We start from the raw sequence: 8,317 nt of genomic DNA, 5'->3' as shown, positions 1-8,317 counted from the left end.
TTATTTGAGATATTTTAGGTAGGACTGATGAGGATGGCATTGCTAATACAGATAAAGTTGTCCAATGCAAAGTAATTCTTCTTTACAAATATTGTTCTTACAATATAGTTCTTCTAGTCATCGTTATTGTATATGTACGGTATATTGCGTGTGTACGGTGCGTATTTTATTTTATACTAGCTGACCCGCGCAACTTTGCTTGCGTCACCTAAGAGAATGGGTCAAAATTTTCCCCGTTTTTGTAACATTTTTCGTTGCTACTCCGCTCCTTATGACCGTAGCGTGATGTTATGGCCTATAGCCTTCCTCGATAAATGGGCTATCTAACACTGAAAGAATTTTTCAAATCGGACCAGTAGTTCCTGAGATTAGCGCGTTCAAACAAACAAACAAACAAACAAACAATCAAACAAACAAACAAACTCTTCAGCTTTATTATATTAGTATAGATAGCAAATGCTTTTAACGTGTCAAAATAGAGTATTACCAAACTATTTCTTGTATTTTATTGTTGAATAGTCCATTTTATTTCAATCTCTAACCAGAAACGAATTAGTACATATGATAATTTAACACATACTTTCACATTTGCCGATTTTCTTAACGCCATTATTTATTGTATTGTACAATTTGATATAAATGCGTCGAACACTCTCATAGTGGTAGACAGAGACCAAAGATCACAACTTGTAACGAGAGTTAAGTGATTATTACTCATCTATTTGTTCCATTTTTTAGAATAATTAAGCATTGTTAGACATTTATACCAAATAAAAAACACTATTTCATACCTTTAACAGTGCATGTTCTTTTGAATTAATGTCTTTCTATCTTTAAAATAATATAATTTAAGCGAGCGCTCGAACTATTCCAGGCTCGATTGAATTTATCGTCATTCGGCGGACTTTATGTCTCCCTATAATCAGGCAGAGGTCCGAGGCGGCTACGTCACTAAAACCTCAGTTCTAAGATTGTTTATCCACCAATTTCTTGAGACGGGACCCAATACAATTGTGTTTGTCAATGATAAATGGTCGCGCGCGGTGCTTTTCATCTCCTACGGTCAAAGGCGCCGCCGGGGACATGAGTCACACAAATTAATATTCTATCCCGCAGGTCATACGGTAGAGTCCAGAGTGTCCATAAATAATTACAACACAGGACTAAATGATACGGTACTAATCAAGGCCGGGAATAAACGCGGATAATGCGGTTTAATATCGTTTGAAAGGAACCTTTCGGCGGGTAGTCGCATTCAGCTATAATGAGTTTATTCAGAGATTTAATCGAATGAATCGTCGTAAGCAAATAGTTGTTCAAATGTATCGACTTGGGACGCCGCTCACTATACCACTATCATGACTATTCATGATATTTGCCTTTTCGATTTAAATATAGAATTCACGGTGGGGTAAGAATATTAATCTTTCTTTTACATTTATGACGTGCAAGTTATTGTGTGGAAACCCTCCAAACAAACTTAATCATAAACTTAACTATTTTCGATGGAATCATTAGCGGAATCGCCGAATGTACATTGTATGTTATATCTATCAGCAAACTTCAGCGAGTACTTGGTGAGTTGTCTTATATTGCGATATTTTATATTTTAAACCATTGTTGTACTGAAATATTTAGCGCATCCAAAAAACAGACAGTTTTCGCTAATCCCTTTCGCCATTTTCAGTTTCTGAAACATTTTCATAATGTACATTTAAGTTTACTATTTCGGTTAAGACCGTAATGTCCCAATTCAACAGAATTATGCACGCAAACACTTTGAAAGGAAGACGGAACATTTAAATGCTTTCAAGTTAATGACAATACACATTAGTTGTAAAGATAATGTGTTGGAAATCAAAGAGTTGGTGTATGGAAGGTGTGGCAATGAAAACTGTGGATTCGCCACGCTCGAAGCCGGCGACATGCATGACATCGCCGCTTACAAACGTGTTAGATAAAAGATTAACGATGAACCATCTCCACAATACTCGACTGTTTTCAATAAACTTTCACCGCAAACAAATTGTGTGTAACTGTGTCTCTATACTTGTATGAATGAATATTTATTAAATAAAATACTGCTTGTACTACATGCAAAGATACATACATAATATCAAGACTTCTTAGAGGTAAGCAGAAACCGAAAAACCTATACTATACTTGTACTATATCTAGCTATTAATTCTTTACAGTAAGCCTTAGAAGTCAGTACCTTCAATGATAGGCAACTTGTCTTTACCAGGTAGGTCACTATGATAAACTATTTACAATATTGCATACATATAACATACCCGCACGTCTGTTTATTTAGCTCGATAAATGGTCTAAGTTTTACTTGAGCTTTAGCTAAATCATTCTGATTTAACATTTATATGTTTTCCTCTCTCTGTAAGGGAGGGAACCTTTGCCGAGACGGTATAGGTAAACTAAAAAATATGCATTCAAACTATGCATGCAATAACGTTAAATGAGTTATATTACGTTCATAATATTTGCCTGAAGACGGATACGCGTCAGCGGCATCTGCCTTTTATTCTAGGTAAATACAATAGGAATCCAATTTGCAGCCATTTGCAGCACGTAAAACAACTTGGTGCAACAACAGCGCGTTTCCTTCAATCGACATTTACGACTCATGACAATAGCCAGGTGATTTCACTTTATAGTTTTCTTTTATTCACTTTCTGTGTTTTATTCATTTCCTTACCTTTATCTTACAAAACAATTTATTTATAGAAATAAATTCTTTTTGGTCTTAGTTGTTTAGTTATATTATAACTATATTATAACAATTGAACGTAATTTTGTTTATGCATGAAATATTTCAGGATATGAATAGATGTGTGAATATGTCTAAACCCAAAGGGCGAGTGAGGGTAGACGTAGGAACTCGCGTCACAAGGAGACGACGCTTAGCAGTTACATCAGTCAGTCTGTGAACTCATAATATTTATTAATCATACCAAAAAAGACATGGTCAATTATATACATACATGTTATTCTATTCTATTCTATCCTTTTGTAAAATTAAAAGCAATTATGAATGAGCTACTTACGAATATCTTGTTTCACAATTTTGCTAAAAAACTGAAAAATGTGTGATAACGATAAATTCGTAAGTAATAAGTAGGCGTTTAATCGCGGTGTGATTATTAACGCTCTACACAATATTTCTGTCTATACGGATATAAATGTATAATTTGTATGAAAAAGCAGTTAACATAATATCCCTGGAAGTGACATTAAAAATATAACCTCCGTGAATTCAAAGTGCACAAACGGTCAATAGGTCCCCGTCATTGAAAAGCGAGTTATAATACTTATAATAGGTTGCTAGCTGCCCAAGAACATTAAATATTAATACACGACATAGAAACATTAACTTACTAAGCCTTTGTCGCACAACATTAACTACATAGGATATTCTTAAGTTTCAAGTATCCATTCTAAATTGATGACCATTGTCGGGGCAGGCGGTGGGAGACAATGAACAATTAATGGAGTAACGGGCACGACGTGACCACGAAAACTGATAAAATGTCTGTTGATATGTAAATGTGAATTAAATTATATATAACTGCACGTTTGACGCAATGGTTTAAACGGTCAACTCGCCGCAACAACCGAAGCGCCGCATGTGGTTCGAATCCCACCCGGGACAAATCTTTATGTGATGAGCACGAGTAATTGGTCTGAGCCTGGTTGTTTTATCTATATAAGTACATATATATTTAGAAGTATATAAGTATGTTTATCAGTTATTTTGTTACAATAGTACAAGCTCCGCTTAGTTTGGAATTAAATGACCGTGTGTGAGTTGTCCAATAATATTAAAGTTTAATTTATTGTTTAGTGGTTGTTTGGTGGTGGTGCGTGGTGTACAATGGCGGGCGGGCCAGGGCGCACACCTCGCGCCTATGCGGGTGCGCTCGTTGCGGCTAAGCTTGCCGCAATTGCACCTAAATGTTATTTTTATTGTGCCTCCATATTTAGTCAATATTTTTATATTGTTATTGTCTCGTTGGTATAGCAAATGTGAATGTCAATTGCTGTGGTACGCTCTTAGTTATAGAGGCACGTTTAACCGTAAAGATAAGGGGTGTTCTTTGTTCATGTTGTCGGCACTGATGTAACGTAAAGGAGTTTTTCTAATTGCCCTTATGCAGGCATTTATTTTTTTTATAATAAAGTTTATCATTGGCAGCTTGAATACTCAAGCATTATAATGTTCGTGATCGTTTCTCAGGAAATATAAATAAATCCAGAAAAAAAATAGTCCCTAGAACATACGGAATGGCATAAAATTACCATTTCGAACGCAATGTCCATAACAAACTGTCTGACAAGTATCAACATGATAAGTTTTACTAAATTACAGTTGTCAGTAAAGCACCGTACCTGAACTGTCTTTTTAAATCGAAAATAATATGAAACAGTGTTAACCCCTGTAATTAGCGGCCATCCCGCGGCCGCGCCGCCAAATGGTCTGCCAGCAATCAATTAAAACAATATTTGAAATAGTGCTCCCAAAAAAATTAAAAGGATGTTCTCAGGCTATAAACATTTCGTATTATGTCGGAGGGGTTGGTGTTGTCTCTCTCACAAGTATACGTTTGTCTCATTCTATAGAGTTCGGTTTGTACGCCGCGCCGCCGCGTCTACGCGCACCATATTACCGAGGAGGATGCGCTCCGCGATGAATTATGACCCAGCCGCGTTACCGCCAAAGCCTTGTTTAAGAGAACCAAAGTAATTAACTTCGACTTAGTTAACATTATGACTTTGAAATTATCTTCAAGTTCTTTGAGAATTAAATACTTCGTAGCGCGTAGCATAGTGCTACGACGTAGCATTTATACAGCTTAAAGTTACTTTATGTAGATGGAAGTATTGATTTTGCAGCAGTTTATTTTATTAGTTGAATTATTGTGTGCACTCGGCCAATGTTTAATACACATAATCAAAAGATGATACAGAGATAATTTACAAATCAAGTATCGTGTAGGCGTATGGTACAAACGATTTAAACGCGTTCCGCCGATACTTAAAACGGAACATATTTTTCTTTACTCATTCGAGGTAACAATTTTATTCTTTTAAATTGACAAAAAAAATGCAAAATATAGTTATAAACAAATTTCGATTTCGTAGTTTCATTTTTATTCTTTTCGTCTTGGTTAATATAAAACTTCGTCTTCTTAATACTGAAATTACTATGCTTTCATATCATATCATCGAAACAAATGCTGATACCACTCCGGCTCAGAAAAATAAAAATATGTGAGAGCGTGTAAGAGAGCGGTAAAGTTCACAGTCGCTATTGTCCTGTGCCTTGTGCCGCTGTCCGTGAGAGCACTCGAGCCGCTAATCGAGTTTGTCGGTCGATGTTATCTCTAAACCACACGTTAATAGTACCTCCGCCTCCGCAACGCTGCTCCCTCTCCCTCCCTCCTCCCATGCCACGCGCCCCCGCACCTCAACCCTATGAACATTCACATCACACTTTGATCTTAATTCTCATAAAAAATGAAACAAAACATATTTTTATTTCGAATTTAATTATTCAGAAAATAAAAAGATTTTTTTCCAATCACATTGAATATTATGAAGTCGATTCAATGAAGTTACTGTAGAAGATTCTCCTTCGCAAACATTAAGTTTACAATAAAGACTTTTTCAATAATAGTTTATTCCTCATACATTCATTTCTATAATATCCTCCAAGGATAAAATAAATTTAAGTTCAAACCGTGAACATAGAATATTTAATTACAAATATAAATTGAACACCACCTATTATTATTTATGTTTGTTAAATTGGGTTAACGTGTCAGAATTATATCAAATCGCCTCCATTAGCCGGAAGCCATGTTTTACTGTTATGATACAAAAGAATCCATTTGTTTTGAATATAATAGCTATTGTTCTAAAACGCTCCAAAATATAATCACGACGTGTTGATTTATTATACTATCTATACAACTGGCTAAAACAATGTTTGATTTCAAAATTCGTACCAAACTATCGAAATGATCTTCTTTTTATAGCGCGATTCTCTACAGTAGATGCTGTCGAGTATCGAGAGTTTGACATTTAAAATGTACTGCCAAAATAGTTAGTACAGAGCCCGATAGAGGCGCTAAACAAAATTTCTGGTAAAATTTCTCTATAGCTAGCCGGTTGCCGGCAGTCGATAGTGGTAGATAGTCGAGCTATTGATAAAATAAAGCTAACTTTGTTTTAGTATTCGAAACATTAGCATTGAACTCTTTGTAATCGTATACTGTACATACGATTAATGTCAACATGTATTGAATATTTAATGTAAAATGTGCAATTAAAACAAGCCTTTGTCAAGCGACATTGTCTCTTCACATTGATATGTAATAATATGTATGTTATTTTCAAATAATATATGCTCAAACTGTTTTATGGCTGTCGTAAAGTTCTTACGTGACTAGATAATAGTTAAACTACAAACACTAGTCAATACGAACGAAGCCTCCTTTGTTATGTAATATATTGTGTAAAGTACTAAGATATTCATACTACATGCTCATAAACGTGTTCAAGGATGTAATTTATGCAGATATCAAGTGAATGCGCGACTCATAAATATTACAAACTCCAAAAGAATTCCCTCCTGAGAACAACTCACTTTGTCCAATATTTTCCCTCACCAAAACATATTTTTCTTGAAATATTTAAATTTCGATTGTTTCCATTCTTTTAGCGTCCCTGTTATTGTTGGGGTGAAAAAGAAAATGGATAGATGATGTTGCTGCTTATTATTCATTGTTGCGGCGGTGGGGGCGCGCGCCACTTGGGAGCTTTTCTTGGCTCCGTGATTTAGCTCATTTTTTAAGTAACAAAACAAGTAACCGACCCTGCTCGCAATAATACGCTTTGTGAAAAAAATAATGGTAACGTGACATTGGTTTACGCAAATCTTTTTAGCATCGAGGAACACGTCCGCGGTACTTCTAAACTCCATTAAGCCGATCTCACGGCACAATTGGTTTTCGGTAACATTTAACCCATTGTTTAACTGTTTCAATACAAAAGCGTCGGTATTCAATCATATCAAAAGCTTTAATGAAGCTCGCCGTATTTTAATCCAAACATTCAATTCAAATCCGATTGAATCGATCGGCCACGCTCATAATCAAAAGTCCGTGATGCAACAAAAAACTAATTGACAACAATCAACACTGTTGCAACAATAAACAATATTTTCTATCATTGTCATTAATAATAGTTAGAAAAAAGTCATTCACACCTTTGGTGCGCGCTAACATGACAAATGCGGGTGTCGGCGCGGTGCGGCACAAAGCGGCGAGCCCGCGAGCGCCGCGCCGCGCCGCGGGGCGCCAGCGCGCCGACTCTAAATATTAATTATCTACAACACTACCAACACCTTTTAGGAGATTATCGCACCTCGCCTAGTGTAAGGCAACTATCTCTAGATCTAGATACCGCGCGGCGAGCGACTGCGTTGTGACTGCGCCGCGTCCGTCGCATCCGGCTCAGCTAGCACGCGCAAACATAATATTTATTCAAGCCAGAAATATTTCTGAAGTATCTTTAATATAACCGAGTCAGAAGACTACAAGACTTACGGATTATTGATACTTTGAACATTAGTTAGGGAAACAGATAACCGATGTCTTCAACATTAAACCTCAATTCGTATCGGAGTTCCTTTTTAAAGTACCTATAGAATTTGTACCCTGAACACACCAGACACATTAGGGGCCATATATTGATCGGTATTACATTAAATTTGAATGATCGAAAATTAAATTAATTTTGCGGTAAGTTTAAAAGTTGCGTGGCCTCGAGCGACAGCACCATGTGGTGCTCGCCGCGCGGTCACTCCAACTGAATTGTGTTTAGGTAACTACAATCATATAAAATAATAATGACAATAGCCCGCAGCCCGATTGGACCGATTACCGGCCCATTGTGTCCGTCCTCTTAATAATGAACCACACAATTGCGTCGATTATGCGACTGTTAATATATTGAACACTTCAATAACGCCGAGAGCACTGAACATACAAGATCAGCTGCACATATTTATTACAAATAGAACTGCTGTAACTATCAAAGTCATATTAAAAACGTCACAGATAACTAATCCACTATAACGATTGATAAATGCATTGGTGGAAATCGTAAATATGGTCTCAAAAGCTTTGAGACCATTTATAGGATTACATTATTGGCTACGCCAATATAATCGATTTATAATACACTTGTTTATTAAAAATGCGTAAAGTATTAAAATACGCATCTGAACCTTGGTCAAACA

This window comes from Anticarsia gemmatalis, chromosome 1 (assembly GCF_050436995.1).
Source record: "Anticarsia gemmatalis isolate Benzon Research Colony breed Stoneville strain chromosome 1, ilAntGemm2 primary, whole genome shotgun sequence".
Lineage (NCBI taxonomy): Eukaryota > Metazoa > Arthropoda > Insecta > Lepidoptera > Erebidae > Anticarsia > Anticarsia gemmatalis.
The sequence above is the reverse complement of the archived record's forward strand: the minus strand, read 5'-3'. Positions refer to the sequence as shown.